A 21,364-nucleotide genomic window follows, 5' to 3' on the forward strand; every position below is an offset into this window, starting at 1 on the left:
TTTCTTTCTCCCTCTATTTTATTTTTTATTTTTTTTTCTGTCTTTTTGCCTTTTCTAAGGCTGCTCCTGCAGCATATGGAGGGTCCCAGGCTAGGGGTCTAAATGGAGCTGTAGCCACCAGCCTACAGCAAAGCCACAGCAATGCGGGATCCTCAACCCACTGAGCAAGGCCAGGGATCGAACCTACAACCTCATGGTTCCTAGTCGGATTCATTAACCACTGAGCCATGACAGGAACTCCTCTTTCTCCCTCCACGTTACAGTTCCATTAGGAGCACCACAGTGATACAAAAGCCTGCAACACACACTCACTTTTATTCATGTGTTTTCTAGATGTTGAGAGGTTGGAAAAACTAGAAATAAGCAAGCAAAAATATATATATAACTGATGGGAAAAAAACTACTGGAGATCCCATCCTGGCTCAGTGGAAATGAATCTGACTAGTATCCATGAGGATGCAGGTTCAGTCCCTGGCCTCCCTGGCCTCACCCAGTGGGTTAAAGATCTGGCGTTGCTGTGAGCTGTGGAGTAGGGTGCAGACTTGGCTTGGATCCCAAATTGCTGTGGCTGTGGCGTAGGCCAGCAACTACAACTCTCATTTGACCCCTAGCCTGGGAACCTCCATATGCCATGGGTGCAGCCCTAAAAAGACCAAAAAAAGAGAAAAGAAACGAATCAGACGAGTATCCATGAGGATACTGGGAATCCAGAGTTGCAGTGGCTGTGGTGGAGGCTGGCAGCTGTAGCTCCAATTTGACCTCTAGCATGGGTGTGGGCCTAAAAAGCAAAAAAAAAAAAAAAGAGAGAGAGAAAAAAACGCACTGAATTTCTGCTGTTTTCTCACTCTTAAATATGTACGTAACTCTGTGTGTGTGTGTGTGTGTGTGTGTGTGTGTGTGTGTGTGTGTGTGTGTGTGTGTGTGTGTGTGTACGCCTGTACATGGTACATTTTACTACTTAGTTCTAAGCACTCTTTTTTTCCAAAAGTAAAGTCAACTCTGAAATAGCCAAGTGACTGCAGAGAAGCACAGGACAAATGATGGAGCCAGGCAGAATCTATAAAGTGCTACAGAAACACACCATTCTCCCCCCCACCCCCCACCCACAACCCCCACGCCTCTGCTCCCAGAGAAAAAAACCATCCATGGGGCTGAATGGCAGGCTGGCTTCACAGACCCACAATGCAGGCGGTACAAGTCCTTCTGGGATAGCTTCTCTCATTGACAAGCCACCAGCCAGTGTTCCTTGTCCCTGTTATCTAACCTGAGGCTGAGCGTACCCCAAACTCGGTTACTGGTAAGACCCAGGTGTTTGTGATACATGGGGAAGTGAATCCAAATTACTCGTCCAACCCAACTCTATCCTGATGACTTAAGCCTGGCTAGCTCTGGGGTGTCCCTGAGCAGACAAACGAGGAAATGACAAACAATGCTTGGAATGTTCCTGGATATCAAAAAGGCATAATTTCTACAAAGGATCTGAGGCACTGCACAGCAGTACGCCAAGAGGGCTCAGCTGTGATTCTATTCAACTCAACAAATATTTATTATGCATCTTTTGCCAACTCAAATGTAAGAAGGCCTCCAAATAGTATTTATATCCTCAGGGTATAAAACAACGCTGGACCAGACAGTAGGCACTTAATAAATGTTGAAGGAAGGAAAGAAGGAGAAGGAAAGGACCCGCTACAGAGCCGGCATTTGCTGAGGATGCAAAGACAAACAATGTGACAAAATGAGCTTTGGAGTTCCTGGCTAGTGACTTAATCCAGGTTCCTTTCCCTGCTTTCTGATCTTGCCTTGACTTCAGTCTTTCTCTTGAGAGCGCAGACAAAATGAGAACTTTTTTTTTTTTAATGGACCACAAGAATCTAAAACAGGTTTGTAATCCTGGCCCCACAGGAGAATCACAAAAGAAACAAAATTTGCCAGCCAGCTACTGGCACCTGGGTCTCATGCCAGATTAAATTATCAATTATATTACAATCTCCAAGGAAAAGATAAAGATACTAGTCTTATGAAATACTCATGTGATTCTTTTTTTTTTTTTTTTTTTTTTTTTGCTTTTTAGGGCCATACCTGTGGTATATGGAGGTTCTCAGGCTAGGGGTCGAATCGGAGCTACAACTGCAGGCCCGCACCACAGCCACAGCAATGCAGTATCCGAGCTGTGTCTGCAACCCACACCACAGCTCACAGCAGTGCCAGATCCTTACCCCACTGAGCAAGGCCAGGGATCAAACCAGCCACCTCATGGTTACTAGTCAGATTCATTTCTGCTGCACCACACGGGAACTCCAATATTCATGTGATTCTAATCTGCATCCAATATTGAGAACTGCTGCTGGACAAATAATGCTACATAAAGTTTTCCGCCTGAGAGCCATTGTGAACTTGATAAGCTAAAAACAGAAATCTAACCACATGTATGTTTATAGCGCCTACAATAATGTATGAAAGTCATTTGTTTAAGCAAAGATCCTTCACTTCACTCTTCTGAACAAAACCTTACAAAAACAGGAACAGAGAAACACTAAGTCACTGATAAAACCAAAAAAAAAAAAAAAAAAATGTTATTTTAATAAGACTACCTAAAGTTTGTCAGGTCAGCACACTGGCACAAAATGTCTCCAAGTAGCCAAGAAATAATTACAGCATAAATAAAGGTTTTCTAACATACAATTCTGACATGAATTTGTTTGGCTAAAATTACCTACCCTTTTTTCTAACGCAGCTCTATTCAAGACAGCTGAAAACTGAAAACAACCCGGATGTCTCTGAACACTTCTACTTTTAAAAGGTTTTCTATGTTCTAAAATTGATTGTGGTTATTGTTGCACAACTGTGAATATGCTAAAAACCACTAAATTGTATCTTTTTTTTTTTTTTTTTTTTTTTAGGTCCCCACGGCATATGGAGGTTCCCAGGCTAGGGGTCAGACCAGAGCTACAGCTGCCAGCCTACACCACAGCCACAGCCATGCAGGATCCGAGTCCGCATCTGCAACCTATGCTACAGCTCACGGCAATGCCAGGCCCTTACCCCACTGAGCAAGGACAGGGATAGAACCCACATCCTCATGGATACTAATCAAGTTTGTAACCCACGAACCCACAATGGGAACTCCTGAATTGTACACTTTACATAGGTGAACTGTATGGCATATGAATCATCTCAATAAGGCTGTTATGAAAGAAATTTTTTACACAGATTTATTTACTTAATTGTATTAAAAATGAGTTTTTTGGAGTTCCCTTTGTCGCTCAATGGAAACAAACCCAACCAGTATCCATCCATGAGGTTGCGGGTTCGATCCCTTCTCTTGCTCCGTGGGTTAAGGATCCGACGTTGCCGTGAGCTTTGGTGTGGGTCACAGACTCAACTCAGATCCCACGTTGCTGTGGCTGTGGTGTAGGCCAGCAGCTGTAGCTCTGATTCCACCCCTAGCCTGGGAACGTCCATATGCCAAGGGTGTGGACCTAAAAGAAAAAGAAAAAAAAAAGAGTTTTTTCACAACTGTATACAGACTACGCTATCCCACAAAATCTTAGTACAAATCATTCATTTAATGTTAAATCTCATTTTTTTTATATATATATATTCTCCTACAATCAAGTATATTCCATACTGAAAGAACTTTGGGTTCAACAGCTTTTAAAAATCCCAGTCTGGAACGAAAAATTGAAACTATAAAATTTAACCTTAAGATACTGAAATGAATGCTGTCACAACTGGAGAGCAGGGGGTGAAGTGTGCCAAAGTTTTAGTGCATCACAAAGTGGGATAGGGTGGAAGCAAAATGGGCCTAAAGTGTCACAAGTCCCGAATCCTGACCCCATCGCTTGTGAGCTGAGTATGCTTGGACGAGTTACTCACAGTTGCTATAAAAATTCTAAATCAGAAATTCTTCCATATGCTGCAGATGCGGCCCTAAAAAGCCAAAAAGAAAAAAGAAAGTCTTTGTGAGAATAAGCTAACAAATATTAAGAAACCTTTCAAAAATGGTTTGGTGCCTGAAAATAACCAGTGTTGACATTATGTTGGCTCTCTTACAAAAAGAGAGAGGACAGAGTTCAGAGAGAGACCGTGGCTTTTTCCAAGAATCTCTCAAACTTTGTTCTCCACCCACTTTTCCCTGTGGCATCACTTATGCTGCTGCAGGGTTCTCTTGTCCATGTATCTTCTCCTCTATAAAAGAGAGACATATGTCTTTAAAGAAGTTATTGAACTATAAATTAAGTCCTCTAGTTCACTCTGGAAAATAAGCACAGCTGATGAAACAAACTAGGGTCTGGCTTCCTTCATCTGCCTTCTGGACCTAGGACAATACTGTGTGTTTTTATTATAGCGCAATTATATACTGCAAGTGGGTTTTGTGTGCTAGTTTGTTTTGCGGTGGTTTTTCTGACAAGCATCCAGCCAACTATGGGAAAGGGAAAGAGCTAGAAGGGATGTTAGGGGGCAGAGGAGTTCTAATATCTAGAAGAGCAGAACTGTCAGCGCAGTTCTTATCAGGAAGGTTCCATCTTCACAGTAAGGGGATAAATCCAAAATTCCATGCATAGAATGGTAACTTTTTGCAGGAGGCCGTCTTTCTCTTTCAGAGATCCTATTACAATGAAGCTCAATTGATCCCATTCAAAAAAGTTAGAGACTTCGTCTCCAAAACATGTTATTGGTATCCCCCCAAGAGAAAAATCCTGTGATGAAAAATACTTTTCATTTAGAAACAAAAGACACAAGCATATGGAAACGTTTCCCTGAATTTTTTCAAGCATTACTGAAAACTGTTATGAAGCATGATTATAAATGGTCATAAATTTAATACTATTATTTAATTGAATCTTCAACTCCTTTGTAAGGATTAATTATTTCTTACATTAAATTTCCCTCATTGTCTGATGATATGGAAATATATATACCCACATGTGTGAGCTGTTCAACTGTAATTAATGATGCACTTTTATTCTCTATTATTGTGTGGAAAACATTCTGACACAAAATAAATGAAGCATAATCATTCAGAGTAATGATTCGAATGTACTGATTAATGACACCAAATAGCTTTTCTGTTCTTTCGTTAAATTAAAACATTTACTGGGAATCACAGGGCATTCCTAAATGAATGTTTTCTAGGTAATCATTTTTCCTTATGAAAATCACCTACCCTACCGTCACTGAAAACAAGCTCCCATCAACAGTAAAATGGAGCTTTATTTCACATGCAAGAAACAAAAACTGTCAATTAGACCAGCATACAATGCTAAGCTGCCTTCAGAGATGTTATTTTTAAATTTTTTTTGGCCGCACCTACAGCATGCAGAAGGTCCCAAGCCAGGGACTGAACCTGCACCACAGCAGTGGCAACACCAGATCCTTAACCTGCTAGGCCACAAGGGAACTCCAGAGATGCTGGAAGGGGGCCCCTGGGGAAGAGAATGTACATATATATGATAGCATTCTCTTCCCAGAACATGCAGTAAATGCTAATTAAATAGTTTTTAAATGCTGCAACAAAGTATTTGACTTGAAATATGCCTGTCACCAAAAACGGTATGATTTCACTTACATGAGACACCTAGAGTTCATAAATAGAAAGTAAAATGGTAGTTGCCAGGGGCTGGGAGGAGGAGGAGGAGACAGAAAATTATTATTTATGGGTACAAAGTTGTAGTTTTGCAAGATGAAAAAGGGCCTAGAAGATGGGGGTGATAAAATCTGCATATCCTTAATGTCACTAAACTATACAATTAAAAATGGTTAAGAGGGAGTTCCCGCTGTGGCCCAGTGGACTAAGAATGTGACTGCAGAGGCTCAGGTTTCTACGGAGGCACAGGTTTTGATCCCCAGCCTGGCACAGTGGGTTATGAAGGATCCGGCATTGCCGCAGCTGCAGTGTAGGTCGCAGCTGCAGCTCACATTCAGTCCCTGGCCCGGGAACTTCCATGTGCTGTGGATGCAGTTGTTTTTAAAAAAAAAATTAGATAAGATGGTAAATTTCACATTATATGTATTTTTGTAAATTTTACATTATATGTATTTTATCACAACTTAAAATGACAATAATAAATATCTCCACACACGAAAATAATGGCATAAAACAAAATCACTAAGCCATGAAAACCTTAAGCTAGAAAGTACCTAAATCCAACCCAACCAATTGTTAACTTGACAAGGTAGCTTTTCCTTGAAAAACGTCTATTTCTGAGGAAACACTGAGTCCTCTCTCAATGGGCTAAAGAGACAATTCTATGAACTCTTACTGATTCCTGAAGCTATAGTGTCTGAAACTGCTACAGTCTCTGAAACACAAAGGTTTGCTGAGATAGTAGTTTACATATTTGATCTACCATCAGAATCACCAGTGGGCTTTTAAAAGATTTCCAGATACTTCACACACACTGGGATGGCTACTATCCAAAAAAACAAAAAACAAAAAGTAAAATTAAGTTTTTGCAAGGATGTGGAGAGTCTGAAACGCTACCCTGTTAACAGGAATAGAAAATGCGTAAAATGGTGTAAATGATATGGAAAGCAGTATGACATTGCCTTAAAGAATAAAAAGAACTACCATAGGATCCAGCAATCCTGCTTCTTTCCAGGTATATATCTAACAGAATTGAAAACGGGGTCTCAAAGAAATATCCGCACACCCATAATCATGGCAGCACTATTCATAATAGTCAACACATCAAAGCAACCCATTTCCAGCGACAGATGAATAGCTACACAAAATAGGGTACACACATACAATGCAATGTTAATCAGCCTTAAAAAAAGGAAGGAAATCCTGTCACATGCTACAATGTGGATGAACCTTGAAGACCTTATGTTAAGTGAAATAAGCCAATGACAAAAAGACAAACACGGTACAATTTCACTTAAATAAAGAAGCTAAAATAGGCAATTTCATAGAACAGAAAAGAGATTGCTCGTCACCACAGGCTGAGAAGAGGACAAAACGGGGAGTCGTTTCAATGGACGTAGGTTCAATTTTGCATGGTAATTTCCAAACAATGTGAATATACATGACTGATCCTGTTGCTTATGTATAGCACAAGGAACTATATCTAACCACTTGATGGAGGATGGCATGAGGAAAGAAATGTGTTCACACACACACACACACACACACACACACACACAAAATAAAAATCTTAAAAAAATAAAAACACAACCAATCAGTAGATTTCCTGATCCCCTTCACAAACCCACTGATACGTTTTCTGGCAGTTGCGTGAAAACACCACTATTTGTAAAAAGCTCCCCAGGTGCAGGAACTTCGAGCCAGTAGACAGAGATCTGGCAATTATATTGGTTCCCCAACTGAAACACAAACACAATGGCAGCCGTCTTTAACACTTCCCTTTGTTTTTGACAACTGTTTGTAAACAGGTGTCTGCAAAATATTTCCTAAAATGGAGAGTGATCAACTTGAAAATGTTACTTAAAGAAATGGATGGATTTTAATTTGATACTGATGAGGAAAGAGACAACACAAGTCCCTTAAATTCTCTCTACAATATTTTCTCTTCCCATCACTACACTGATACCAATGGATGGAGCCCAGGTTCACTGACAGCAGCATCTGCTTTTGGGGTTTAGAAAGAGTCTTCTGCTGAGTCTACAGAGTCCAGAGAACCTCTGATACCCAATTACCATCTTGGGCCAATGCAGGGCCAGACACTTCTAGACAACAAGAAAAGCAACTAGAGGAGTTCCCATTGTGGATTAGCGGTAAGGAATCTGACTGGTATCCATGAGGACACAGGTTCAATTCCTGGCCCCACTCAGTGGGTTAAAGATCCAGCATTGCCACAAGCTGTGGTGTAGGTCGCAGCTGTGGCTCAAATCTGGCATTGCTATGGCTGCAGTGTAGGCCAGCAGCTATGGCTCAGATTCAACCCCTAGCCTCAGAACTTCCATATGCCACAGGTGTGGCCCTAAAAAGAAAAAAAAGAAAAGCAACTATATAGCGAAGCAGTAGAAGAAGCAGACAAAAGAGGCCTTACAAACTAAGTCTTCCACTTCATTGCTAGGTGATTTTGAAAAACACTGAACCTAGGCGTTCCCCTCGTGGCTCAGAGGTAATGAACCTGACTAGCATCCATGAGGATGCGGGTTTGATCCCTAGCCTCACTCAGTGGGTTAAGGATACAGCGTTTGCTGTGAGCTGTGGTGTAGGTCGCAGACATGGCTCGGATCCCACATTGCTGTGGCGACAGTGTAGGCTGGCAGCTGTAGCTCTGATTCAACCCCTAGCCTGGGAACCTCCATATGCCGCGGGTGTGGCTCTAAAAAGATTAAAAAAAAGACAAATACTGAACCTTGATGATTTCATGGAAGAAGAGCAGGAATAATAATCACAGATTATTTAAGAAGATTCACTGGGATAATATATGTAAAACACTTAACGCAATAACTAGAGCATGGTAGGTATTCAGTAATCAGAAGATGACACTATCACTACTGTTGCCTCATTCATTGACCTCCTTTTTTATTAAAAAATTACTTTAAGTGCTCTAGATGTCAGTACTATCACTCTATGAACTCACTGATGTTTGTCTCTACTTCTGAATTACAACCGCAAGAACCTGGTTGAGGATTCTGTTTTTTTCCTGTGTTCCTTGGAGATGATCACATGATATTAAGCAACCAGGAGATATTGTATTTACAACTCAAACGTTCACTCAACAGGCAATAGCTATGGATTTGCCACATGCAAGGCACCATCCTAGGTGCAGACGTACACTGATTCCTACAAATGAGTTTACAATCCATGCTCGGTAAGGTCTGCTTGACTGAGTTACTCAGTGGAACATCTGAAACATGCACATAGCATTATATGCTGGCCTGGAAAGCCTCCTTCTACTATTTACAATAACTTACTTCCCTGTTCCACTCCTATCAGAAAGTCACCTATTTGATTATTACAACGACCAGTGTCACCTGTATAGACTATAGAATCTCAGATTCCAGAAACCTCAACCACTGGGATCTGTCTAAAAAGAGAAAACATCTATACATGCTCCCAGCTTGTAAAAGAGCCAATCACAATTTTTACCTTAATGAAAAGTATCCTACGGCGAAACTGTTGCTACAAGAACAAAAGAAATTCACAGAACCCTATTTATCTATGATGCCGCAAACATATTTCAGTCTTTTCACAGACTGCGCTTTCTTTCCAATTCCAAAGTCACCCTTTCTCATGGAAAATGTCTTCTAGTTAGGAAAAACAAAAAGGGGGGGCTAAAAAAGAAATGTCATGAGGAATTCATATTGTATGATAAGGCAAAGATTCTGTTATTAAACTAAAAAAAAAAAAAAATCTGCCATTAAAGAAAAAGCACAATTTTCTCCATTCAGCACTCTCTTTTCTTTCCCTCCCACCCCACCTCACCACCCCTGGCCCAAAATTCCATCCCACAAACTGCCCTAGACTCCTAACTCCTGGCCCTCAAAGAAGGACCAAATACAAGATGTTTCCAGTAAGGATGATCATGCACATATTTTTGTATGAGATGAGTATCTAGTTTGCTATTTCTGGCTAAGGACAGAGAATGCCCAAGGTTGTCAGTACAACTTTCATCTCCTGTGATTTAACCAGACCTTTAGCAAGCCCAGAAACACTTCAAAGGAAGGAAAGGATTTTTTTTTTTTTTCCATGACTAAATAAAGCAAGCCAGGGAGTATTTTCTGAGGCAGGGGGACGTTGACAGACCTTCAGCCAAGAGTGAGGTGGGTAAAAAATTTTGAGAGAGAGGAACACTGGTAAATAAAAGAATTATGATTTTTGCAGTAACTCAAGCAAAATAAGACATCTGGGCAAAAAGAAGAAATTGATTTCAATAAAGGTAACCATATAAAGCAGTTCCCACGGTGGCTCGGCAGTTTATGCACCCAACTAGGATCCATGAGGATGTGGGTTCAATCCCTGGCCTCGCTCAGTGGGTTAAGGATCCAGCATTGTGGTGAGCTGTGGTATAGGTCACAGATGCGGTCGGATCTGGCATTGCTGTGGCTGGATAGCTGTAGCTACAATAGGACCCCAAGCCTCGACCTCTATGTGCTGTGGGTGTGGCCCTAAAAAGCAAAAAATTTAAATTTTTTTAAAAAGGTAACCATATAAAACTAAAGCATAAGTAACAGTGACCAAACAGGAAGTTAAATTTTAGGTGTCCGATGATGTTGAAATGGTTTGGAGAATGTGCATCAAAGGATACAATGGATTCCTACATAATCTTGGCTTTAAAAGGGTAGAGCTCACAGCTCACACAACTGGTCTCATTTCTTTATAAAAACAGCTGTGATCACTTAGATAGTACAACTGATTCCACTTCAACAAATGCTTTTTTTTAATGCCCATACCTGCAACTTATGGACGTTCGGGCCATGGCCTGAGTCTGAGCCACAGCTATGGCAATAAGGGACCCTTTAATGCCCTGTGTAGGGCCGGAATCAAACCCACACCTCTGCTGTGACACGAGAAACTGCAGTGGGATTCTTAACTGTGCCACAGGGGGAACTCCAACAAACGTTTCTTTTTTTTTTGTCTTTTTGCCTTTTCTAGGGCCACTCCTGCAGCATATGGAGGTTCCCAGGCTAGGGGTCCGATCGGAGCTATAGCCACCGGGCTATGCCAGAGCCACAGCCACGCAGGATCCGAGCCGCATCTGCGACCTACACGACAGCTCACGGCAACACCGGATCCTTAACCCACTAAGCAAGGGCAGGGATCGAACCCACAACCTCATGGTTCCTAGTCAGATTCATTAACCACTGCACCACGACAGGAACTCCAAACATTTCTTGAATACATCTGTCACATATAAAACTCAGGAAGTGCTCTAGAGAGATATATAAACCCAAGTCCAAGATGTGTTTTAAATAACTCGGACCATCGTTTATTTTCAAAAGTTTGTGCAGTGAATGTTGAAATAAGTATTAGGTTCAACCCTATTAACTTGATATGTTTTGTAGCTCGAAAATAGTTGAATAATGGTAATTTCATATGGTTTAGCCTGATATATGATACCTATCATTGAAAACTAATGAAATAACTGTGAAAAGATGTCTAGGCAAATGTCTCTAGGAGTAGAGAAATTAAAATGCAAAAAAAAAAAGAGAGAGAGAATTCGCTCACTTTTTGGGGGAGGGCTGCTGTGCCTGCAGCATGCAGAAGTTCCCCGGGCCAGGGGTTAACCCCAAGCCATAGCAGGGACAATGCTGGATCCTTAACTGCTAGGCCACCAGGAAACTCCAAAAGAATTCATTCACTTTTGACTCTGAAAGCAGGGCAGCTTCTCGAAGCAGATGGCACATGAACTAGGAATCAGGTTTTGAGAGTTGGAACAGTTAGAAGAGGGTATATAGTGGGGAGGAAGGAGCAGATGGGGATTTTAGACTGAGGAAAAGCAAGAACATAATAAGCACAGGATCATAAAGTGTAACAGAATCATTCAAATGGCAAAATCATGCATTTTAATGTCAGAGAACAAGGATGGAAGGTTCACCATTAAAAAACAATTCGTACGCAATTCACTTGATGAATCTGACCTTATGTCTCATAAGCCAATAAAAATCCAGACTTATGAAACAGATACAGAGATTTTCGGTTAAACAATAAAAGGAAAATGAAATGAGCATCAAATCAACCACTCCCTGTAAATGGGCTACGAACATCCTCAAGTCCTAGAAGTCTCAACGTAATAGACGAAAGCTCCTTGCTCTACTTCAGATGCATCAAAACCATGCATCAGATAACACTGTTCTGCTCAGTGATGGGCAACAGATTTCCCCTTGATGCCTCTGCCTCAAACATGAGGACTTTAGAGAGCCACTGGATTTAAAGGTCAAGTTCTCCCCCTACTCCACTTACAAGTCACTACAAGTGAACATTATACATTTACCATTGGTACTGGCAACACTTAATAAGGTTATTGAGTGCTTTGTGGGAACACAGGCTTTTGCATGGTTATGAGAATGGTAATGAAATCTAATCTACTGCCCCATTACACACATTATTCTTAGCCACAATAACAGTGTTCCGTTTAAGCTTTAGGACTGTATTTAAATAGATGGTTTAGGAAACAATAAAGCCTAAAAGAATACTGTAGGTGTATTCCAAATTTAGAGCGAGCAGGAAACATCAGGAGAATTTTTATCAACTCCATCAAACAATCCACAACACTCTGAGCCAACAACACAAAGAGGCCAAGAAAACAGGGGACGGGAGCCTTTTCTCTCCTTATTGGAGAGTCAGAGAGCTAATAAAAATATTAATCAAAAGACATATAAAAAGACTTTTAATTATAGTTTGGCAGGAAGTTGTTTTTTGTTTTTTTTAAGGAAACATTTAATGTATGCTAGTTATACTGCATAAACACCGGACCCAAGGGATCCACTACATATCATGACTCATTAAAGTAATAAGACACAAGGGATCCACCACGTATGATAACTCATTAAAGGACAAGATGCAAGGGGTTCACCACATATCATGACTCCTTAAAGGAGCAAGACCCAAGGCGTCCACCACACACCGTGACTCGTTTATTTTAAGGGAGCAAGAAAAGAAGAATGGGAATGAGGTACACACCCAGAGAAAGACATAAAACACCAAAGAAGAAGAAATAAGAGGAAAGCACCTACAATCAAACACACATGAACACAGAATGGCATTCAAATTTCATGATCTCGCCAAACATTTTTACTGAGGATTATAAATATGTTTTATTTTAAGGAACACATACATCATCTGCCCCAAGGGGCATGTGAAATTCTGCTGAGAGATGAATATAGTGCAGTTGCTTTCCCAACTAAAGCCCATGACAACATTAGAGCCCCTACAAGAAGGATAGAACTCGTATTTTTGCAAAAATGAATATTCCTCTTATTAAAATGCTTGGAAGTTATCAAAATGTTAAAAGTTAATTGCTGCTTGGAGTTCCTGCTGTGACGCAGCAGAAACAAATCCGACTAGGAACCATGAGGTTGTGAATTCAATCCCTGGCCTCGCTCAGAGGGTTAAGGATCCGGTGTTGCCATGAGCTATGAAGTAGGTCCCAGATGAGGCTTGGATCTGGTGTTGCTGTGGCTGTGGTGTAGGCCGGTGGCTACAGCTCCAATTAAACTCCTAGCCTGGGAACCTCCATATGTCGCGGCTACTGCCCTATAAAGAAAAAAAAAAAAAAAAGTAATTGCTGCTTGTCCTCATGAGAATGACACAATACTTGTTGACAGAGGTCTAGGAGGTGACTTTAATTTGTGAAATGCTACCACATATTTCCACCATCCTAACTCCACTTAGAGTTTTAGGTTTAGAGAATGAAATGGCAATTGTTTATAAGATCCTCGTAAAATATTACGTCAAGGTGGATTCTTTTTTCTGGTCTGAGAGTTGGGACTGGTTGTGGTTTCTCACGTTAGAAGGAGTAGGAGATGTAGGATGAACATCTTCCCAGAACTCAGTATAAATTCAAACTTGGCAATGAGGAGGCCCTGAGGGCACATGATTGTCTGCATGTTCTCTACAAACTGGTTCCCCTTCCCAGGTTGCTATTGTGGGGCCTGTAACACCTGAGTCCTGGGAGTCTTTCAAGTACTCAGGCAGTCAGCTTCCCAGATGTTAAAATGGTACAGGGCCCTGTCACTGCTTTTTAGGTGGAGTGAGAAGATGCTGGCACCAAGAAGGGCTGGCACCACTTAAAGACATTAAGCAGCACGAGTGGCAGGAGCACTAGGGCCCAGACAGGAACAGGGGCGACGGGGACCAGCACTCTCCAAAGACCAAGGCCTGACTGCTTCTGTATCACTGGTTAACATAAACAAAGCTTTCCATATGAACCACATTCATGTGGCGGGGGAAGCAACTAACTCCACCAGTCAAGGGCCAGAAAGTAAGTATTTTTGGCTGTGTGGGCCAAAGAGTCCAAAGCAGCCACAAACAGTGATTCACCAGGGTGGCTATGTGGCAGTAACACTTTCTTCGTAAAAATAAAGGCTGAGGCTGAGGGTTTGGTGTGCACTTCATGACTCTCCCACGATATTTTTCTGGTAACATTCTTACATCCCTGTTTTGGGGGACTGTGAGTCCCAGCAGCTTCTGTATCATTTGGGTGCAATGATAACCCCGCCACCCACAGCATTTCTTGAGCACTGCTGTAGACCAGGCACAGCACTAATTAGTTTCCACAGAGTTCACAGGATCCTCAACACCTCCAGGTACCATCATCCCTATTTCCAGATACAAATATCTCAGCAGCTTTAAATGGTGGAGTGACGAATCCAAGGTCTCTGAGACTCTGACCTTTAGCAGCCATCCACTGGCTTCTAACTGCGGAGCTCGCCACAAACGACAGGGAGCTGGTAAAAATGGCAATGGCTGGACCCACCTTTAAAGGTTCTGATTTAGTCCTGTGGAATTAGGTCCAGGACTCTGCATTTTAACACATACTTCTGAAAAGTCTGGTGCAAAAGGTTAGAGGAATAAATATGGAGAAATACAGCAATCTCATGCATTTTCCAATCAAAAAAAAAAAAAAAAAAAAAAAAAAAAAAAAAAACCCAAGTATCTGCCCGTGAACAGAGATTGGCAGTGCCTGCTAAAACCATACGTTAAGTGATTGACCAGCCCTGAAAAGGAAAAGCAGCAGTAGATTTTAGGCTAAATTTTCCTTTCAGCCTGCTTCATATTTTTTTATGCATTAAATTATGAAAAACTATACTGAGCTTTTAATGTAAGTATAAAAGTGGTTTAAAGACTGTATTTTTGCTAAAATAAAAAAGCAAACTAAAGAAACCACTGACATTTTAAGCACAGGGAGGGGCAGATGATCACCTGCTAGCATTTTTCTTTTTAAAGGTGTAAAGCTATTATACCTCTCTCCTGTATCTTCCAAAACATATACCTTCTAGCACCTTTCACTTATGTGTCCCTGAGGATGCTGGAGAAGGGCTATGACAATGTTTGGCCAAAAAAAATGCATTTGGAGTTAATTCTGACCACACAATGTGTTGAGTAGGGAGTAGAAAGCCTGACCCAAGACATACGTTCAGACCCAAAGCAGCAGCTCTGTGAATTCTGCCATCAGAAACACAGAGCGCAGAAGCTCGGCCACCAGAAGCACACATGATGTTAACGATGACAGGGGAACTCTGTCAGAAGTTATGTAGGTCAGAGAGAAGAGAGCAGAAGGATTCCCAAGAAACAAAAAATCGTGGCAGGATTTTCTCACCTCTGAAAGTAGCTCATATCCCTGGACCCTAAGAAGAGAGTCTAGAATCTTCTGCATAAGCAATCTCACAAGAGCAGAGTTGGGGGGGGGGCACACCGTATGGAGCAGGGGCTCAACATTTATGGAACATCTATCTGAGCTCCAAGATGCATGCTGAGCGCTAGAACTGAAACACTGATTAAAATGTACTCCCTCTTCTCTGGAAGCTTAGAATCTTAGAGAAGTCAGGTTCCTGGTCCCCGTTCTGGTCATGTCATAAAAGCTCCTGAGCCTCTGGGCAGGGGTAGGGGTGGAGGTTGATTTTTTGTAAATTAGAGATAACACGTTCTTCAGTTGTCAGCATCAAATGAGGATCTCTGTAAAGTATAAGGTATGAACATATAATTAACTGGTGTTTCTCAGCACATGGTGCAGAGGAAGAGAGACCTGAACCATCAAGGAAGCCCCACCGAATGCAAAAATAGTTCGGGAGCAGAAAAGAAGGAACTGACAGGTGCCGCCCCAGGAGCAGCCTCAACCAGGAGAGCGCAAGGGAGGGCAGGATCCAAGGTAGCTCTATTCTTAGCAGCTTCACGGGGCTGAGTGATTGGAGGGAGGAGTGGCACCCTACAGGCTGGGGACAAAAGTATGGTCCAGCTCGCTCTCTCAACATCACGGGATCCTGAGAGAGAGGAATCTGCTAAAACCCCATGAAAGATGGTAAGACTAGGCACAAAGATCAAGCAACTCTTACTTGTCAGAAAATCTTCTGCTCAGAAGTTCCACAAAGGATAAAGAGCATCCTTCAGAGGAATTTAATCTACCGTAGAAACGACTGGGCTGGTGACAATGTGGGCCGCTCCTTTTGCTCCGCTCTAACATACCAAGGACAAAGAGAAAAAGATGAGGGCAATTCAGTAATCAGAGATGCTCATTACATGGTACTTTTTATGGACATAATTTGATTCATACAAAAGAGATGGTGGCTGAGATTCTAGACATCCAGGGCACTACCATTCTAATGCCACTAAATACATATATATATATCTGCAATCTTAAGGTCCTTCTTTCTTTTTCGCTTTTTGGGCTGCTCCTGTGCCATATGGAGGTTCCCAGGCTAGGGGTCGAATCAGAGCTGTAGCCACTGGCCTAAACCACAACCACAGCAGTGCCAGATCTGCAACTACACAGCTCACGGCTGAATCCTTACTCCACTGAGCAAGGCCAGGGATCAAACCTGCATCCTCATGGATCCCAGTCAGATTCATTTCTGCTGCACCACAACAGGTACCCCAAAGATCTTATAATGACTGAATTTGTTTGTCTGACAAGTTCAGATCATAATAGTAACTCTACCTTTTTTTATTTTACAAGGCTTAGATGATGGCTAGGTAAGATGACAGATATAAAAGCACTCAAGTGTTAAAATCACAAGGAATTATGATTAAAGATACAAACTTGTATGCATAGGGGGATGTTACAAGTCAATAGCCTTTAATTTTTTGGATTGTGTTGTAAATGATACAATAAACTCTTAAAAAATAAGAAACCGGAGCAATAAATTATTTTGCTACTCGTAGTTCAACCGTACAATTTATCACTTGTAAAATTCTCATGTCCTAACCATCAAAAATGTAATAAAACCCAAAATACAAATCCAAGCTTAATCTCCATAAAATTTATTTTACCTTATTCATACTATAGTATATTCATCATTTTTCAGGTAAATAATGAAGTAGATAAAGGCCTATAAACACACATACAGAGAGTCAAAAAAGACTTAAACCAGATAGACAGATAGATTAGATTGTGGAAAGAAAGCACATCAGGCACATGAATACAATAGATTTTGTCATCCACTGTAAAAACAGGCATTACTGTGTTCCTTTTCCAAGAGTAATTAAAAGTAAACTTCTTCAAGATGTGATTATAAAGACTAATTCATATGACATTTTATTTAATGTGTGCACTTAAATAACCTCATTAAGAAATATCAGTCATCAATAACATGGTAAATATTGCAGTTAATCTACACTAGGCATTTAAAAATGATAAAATGGCCATGCTACCCAAAGCAATCTATGGATTCAATGCAATCCCTATCAAATTACCCATGACATTTTTCTCCGAACTAGAACAAACAATCCAAAAATGTATACAGAACCAACAAAGACCCAGAATTGCCAAAGCAATCCTGAGAAACAAAATTCAAGCAGGAGGTATAACTCTCTCAGACTTCAGGCAATATTACAAAGCTATGGTAATCAAGACAGTGTGGTACTGGTACCAAAACAGACAGAACAATGGAACAGCATAGAGAACCCAGATGTAAACTCAGACACCTATGGTCAATTAATCTTCAAAGAAGGAGGCAAGAATATAAAACGGGGAAGAGACAGTCTCTTCACCAAGTGGTGCTGGGAAAACTGGACAGCTGCACGGAAATCAATGAAACTGGAACTCACCCTCACACCATGCACAAAAATAAATTCTAAATGGCTTAAAAACTTAAACAGAAGACAAGACACCATAAAATTCCTAGAAGAGAACATAGGCAAAACAGTCTCTGACTCAACCTTACAAATGTTTTCTTAGGTCAGTCTCCCAAGGCAACAGAAATAAAAACAAAAATAAACAAGTGGGACCTAGGCAAACTGACAAGCTTTAGCACAGCAAAGGAAACCATTAAAAAAAACAAAAAGACAAACCTGCAGAATGGGAGAATAGTTTTAAACGATGCAACTGACAAGGGCTTAATCTCTAAAATATACAAACAACTTATACAACTCAACAACAAAAAAACTAACAAGCCAAATGAATAATGGGCAGAAGGCCTGAACAGACCTTTCTCCAAAGATATACAGATGGCACAATCATTAACAAGTCCACAAGTAACAAATGCTGGAGTGGGGAGGGTGTGGAGAAAAGGGAACCCTTCGACACTGTGGGTGGGAATGTGAATTGGTACAACCACTATGGAAAACAGTGTGGAGATACCTCAGAAAACTAAATATGTAACTACCAGATGACCCAGCAATCCCACTCCTGGGCATATATCCAGACAAGACTTTCACTGAAAAAGATACACGTATCCCTATGTTCATTGCAACACTATTCACAATAGCCAAGAAACAACCTCAATGTCCAGCAACAGATGAATGGGTTAAGAAGATGTGGTATATATATACACAGTGGAACACTACTCAGCCATAAAAAAAGAACAAAATAATGCCATTTGCAGCAACATGGATGGAACTAGAGACTCTCATACTAAGTGAAGTACGTCAGAAAGAGACAGCCAAATTCCATATGATATCACTTACATCTGGAATCTAATATACGGCACAAATGAACCTTTTTACAGAAAAAAAACAAACTCGTGGACTTGGAGAACAGACCTGTGGCTCCTGACGGGGAAGAGGAGTGAGCGGGATGGACTGGGAGTTTGGGGTTAGTAGATGCAAACTATTGCATGTGGAGTGGATAAGCAATAAGATCCTGCTATATAACACAGGGAACTATATCTAGTCACTTGTGATGGAATATGATAGAGGATAATGTGAGAAAAAGAATGTGTATTATATATATCTTCATATATATGTATCTATGACTGGGTCACTTTGCCATATAGCAGAAATTGACACAGCAATATAAATCAATTATAATAGAAAAAATAAAAACAAAAAAATTAATAAATTAAACAAAGCAGAAAAAATAAAAAAGAATTATTTCCAATAAAGATATCACAGCAAAGCTATAGACTGGTATGTTTTATGAATATGAATACAAAATCAACAGCATACCAGCAAATGAAATCCAGCAACATAGAAAAAGAATCGCGTATCCTGACAAGTGGGATTTATCTCAAGTATGCAAGCTTGGTTTAATATATGAAAATCAATTAACATAATAATACCATATCAATAAACTTTAAAAAAAAACAAAAAACACATGATCATATCAATAAATGCAATAAAAGCATTTGATAAAATCCAATCCTCCTTCATGATAAAAACTCAGCAAACTAGGAAGAGAATTTCTTCAATATGATAAAAGGCAGTTACAAAACACACACACACACACATATTACATATTATATAATGGTGAAAGACTAGAAACTTTCCCCCTGAATCAGGAGAAAAAAAGAAAATCCACTCTTGCCATGTCTCTTCAATACTCTCCTGAAAGCTCTAGCCAGAGTAATTAGGCAAGAAAAAGAAATAAAAGCCAATCGCATAGGAAAGGAAGCAGTAAAACTAATTCTATTCACAGATGAAATGATCCCATATACAAAAATTCAAAAGAATTCACTTAAAAAATTAGAACTAATAAATGAGCTCAACAAGATTGCAGGATACAGAATCAATATGCAGGAACTCCCGCTTGGCTCAGCAGATTAAGAACCAAACACAGTGTCCATGAGGATGTGGGTTCAATCCCTGGCCTTGCCCATTGGGTTAAGGATCCAGCGCTGCCTCAAGCAGCAGTGTAGGTCACAGATGCAGCTGGGTTCCAAAGTTGCTGTGGCTGTGGCACAGGCCGGCAGCTGCAGCTCCAATTCAACCCCTATCTTGGGAACTTCCATACGCGGCAGGTGTGGCCATAAAAAGAAGGAAAAATAAATATGCAAAAATCTCCTGGTTTCTCTATACTTGCATAAACAACCCAAAAACGAATTTTGGAAAACATGTCTACATAGAGTTAACAATACTGTACTACATATTTGAAAGTTGCTAAGAGAGTAAACCTTCTCTCATCACAGGAAACAAAAAACTGTAACTAGGTATGATGATGGATGTTTAGACTTCTTGTGGTGATCATTTCACAGTATCTACAAATATCAAATCACTGTGTTGTAAATGTGAAATCAACGAATTAACCTGAATTAAAAAAGAAAATAATTCTATTTACAACTGCACCAAAATAGAAAAATACTTCAGAATAAATTTAGCAAGGACAAAATCTACACCCTGAAAGTCATAAGATACTACTGAAAGAAATTAAAGAAGATCTGAATGACTGAAAAGACAGCCATGGTCATGGTAAATTACAGCATCTTCATGACAAGTGGAATCTAAGAAAGAAGCTTCCTCACCTGAAAGAGCTGCCTGTAGCCAAGTTCTTCTCTTTACACAAGTGCAAAAGCAGATACCTCCCCTCTCACTCCTGCACACTTGAGAAGAAGCTGTACTGACGCTAAAGCTGACACAGAAAGACACAGAGACACTGGATACCATTGAGACATTAAACCAAACTAATGCTGAAGACCTACCTACCTCCGGATTTTCTGGGATCTGACCAAACTCTCCTTTACTATCAAAGTCAGTTTGGGGAGTTGCCGTCGTGGCGCAGTGGTTAACGAATCCGACTAGGAACCATGAGGTTGCGGGTTCGATCCCTGCCCTTGCTCAGTGGGTTAACGATCCGGCGCTGCCATGAGCTGTGGTGTAGGTTGCAGACGCGGCTCGGATCCCGCGTTGCTGTGGCTCTGGCGTAGGCCGGCAGCTACAGCTCCAATTCCACCCCTAGCCTGGGAACCTCCATAAGCTGCAGGAGTGGCCCTAGAAAAGGCAAAAAGAAAAAAAAAAGTCAGTTTGAGTTCATGTTCCTTAGTCAACAGAAAACACACCTTAATTGTCTAAATCACAAAGGTAGGAAATGTAGTGGATAAATGTAGCGGATCGAATTTTGGAGGCAAGACTTTTTTTTTTTTTTTTTTTTTTTTTTTTTTTGTCTTTTGTCTTTTGTCTTTTAAGGACCGCACCTGTGGCATATGGAGGTTCCCAGCCTAGGGGTCCAATCGGAGCTGCAGCCACCAGCCTACACCACAGCCACAGCAATGCGGGACCCGAAACACATCTGCAACCTACACCACACTCATGGCAATGCCGGATCCTTCACCCACTGATCGAGGCCAGGGATCGAACCTGCAACCTCATGGTTCCTAGTTGGATTCATTCACCACTGAGCCACAATGGGAACTCCTTGGAGGCAAGGTTTGAAACAGCCATTTTGGGAGAAAGGCGAATTATGTCTCCCCCCAGTGTACTGGCTCACATCCCAAAACTTCACTCAGAACCTGATGGTCAAAACTCGTTCCAGCTCAGAAGATCTCCCCTGAGCTTCAGTTCCAGAATTTTAACCATATG

The 21,364-nt window shown here is 40.9% G+C and overlaps 1 protein-coding gene across 14 annotated transcripts in view; it reads right to left on the reverse strand.

The window, feature by feature from the left end:
- The window catches only part of KLF12 (Kruppel like factor 12), a 674,377-nt gene that overhangs the window by 412,316 nt on the left and 240,697 nt on the right, over nt 1-21,364 (reverse strand). For 4 of the 14 annotated variants that reach the window (XM_021065120.1, XM_021065115.1, XM_021065118.1 and 1 more), the window contains one exon: nt 15,970-16,090. The exons of 9 other annotated variants lie outside the window; for them this stretch is intronic. The gene's annotated coding sequence lies outside the window, so the exon portion shown is untranslated. Of the gene's footprint in view, nt 1-3,876; nt 3,931-15,969; nt 16,091-21,364 lie in introns of all 14 variants that reach the window. One more of the 14 variants, XM_021065124.1, reaches the window with a different exon arrangement.

This window comes from Sus scrofa, chromosome 11, assembly GCF_000003025.6.
Source record: "Sus scrofa isolate TJ Tabasco breed Duroc chromosome 11, Sscrofa11.1, whole genome shotgun sequence".
Classification (NCBI taxonomy): Eukaryota; Metazoa; Chordata; class Mammalia; order Artiodactyla; family Suidae; genus Sus; species Sus scrofa.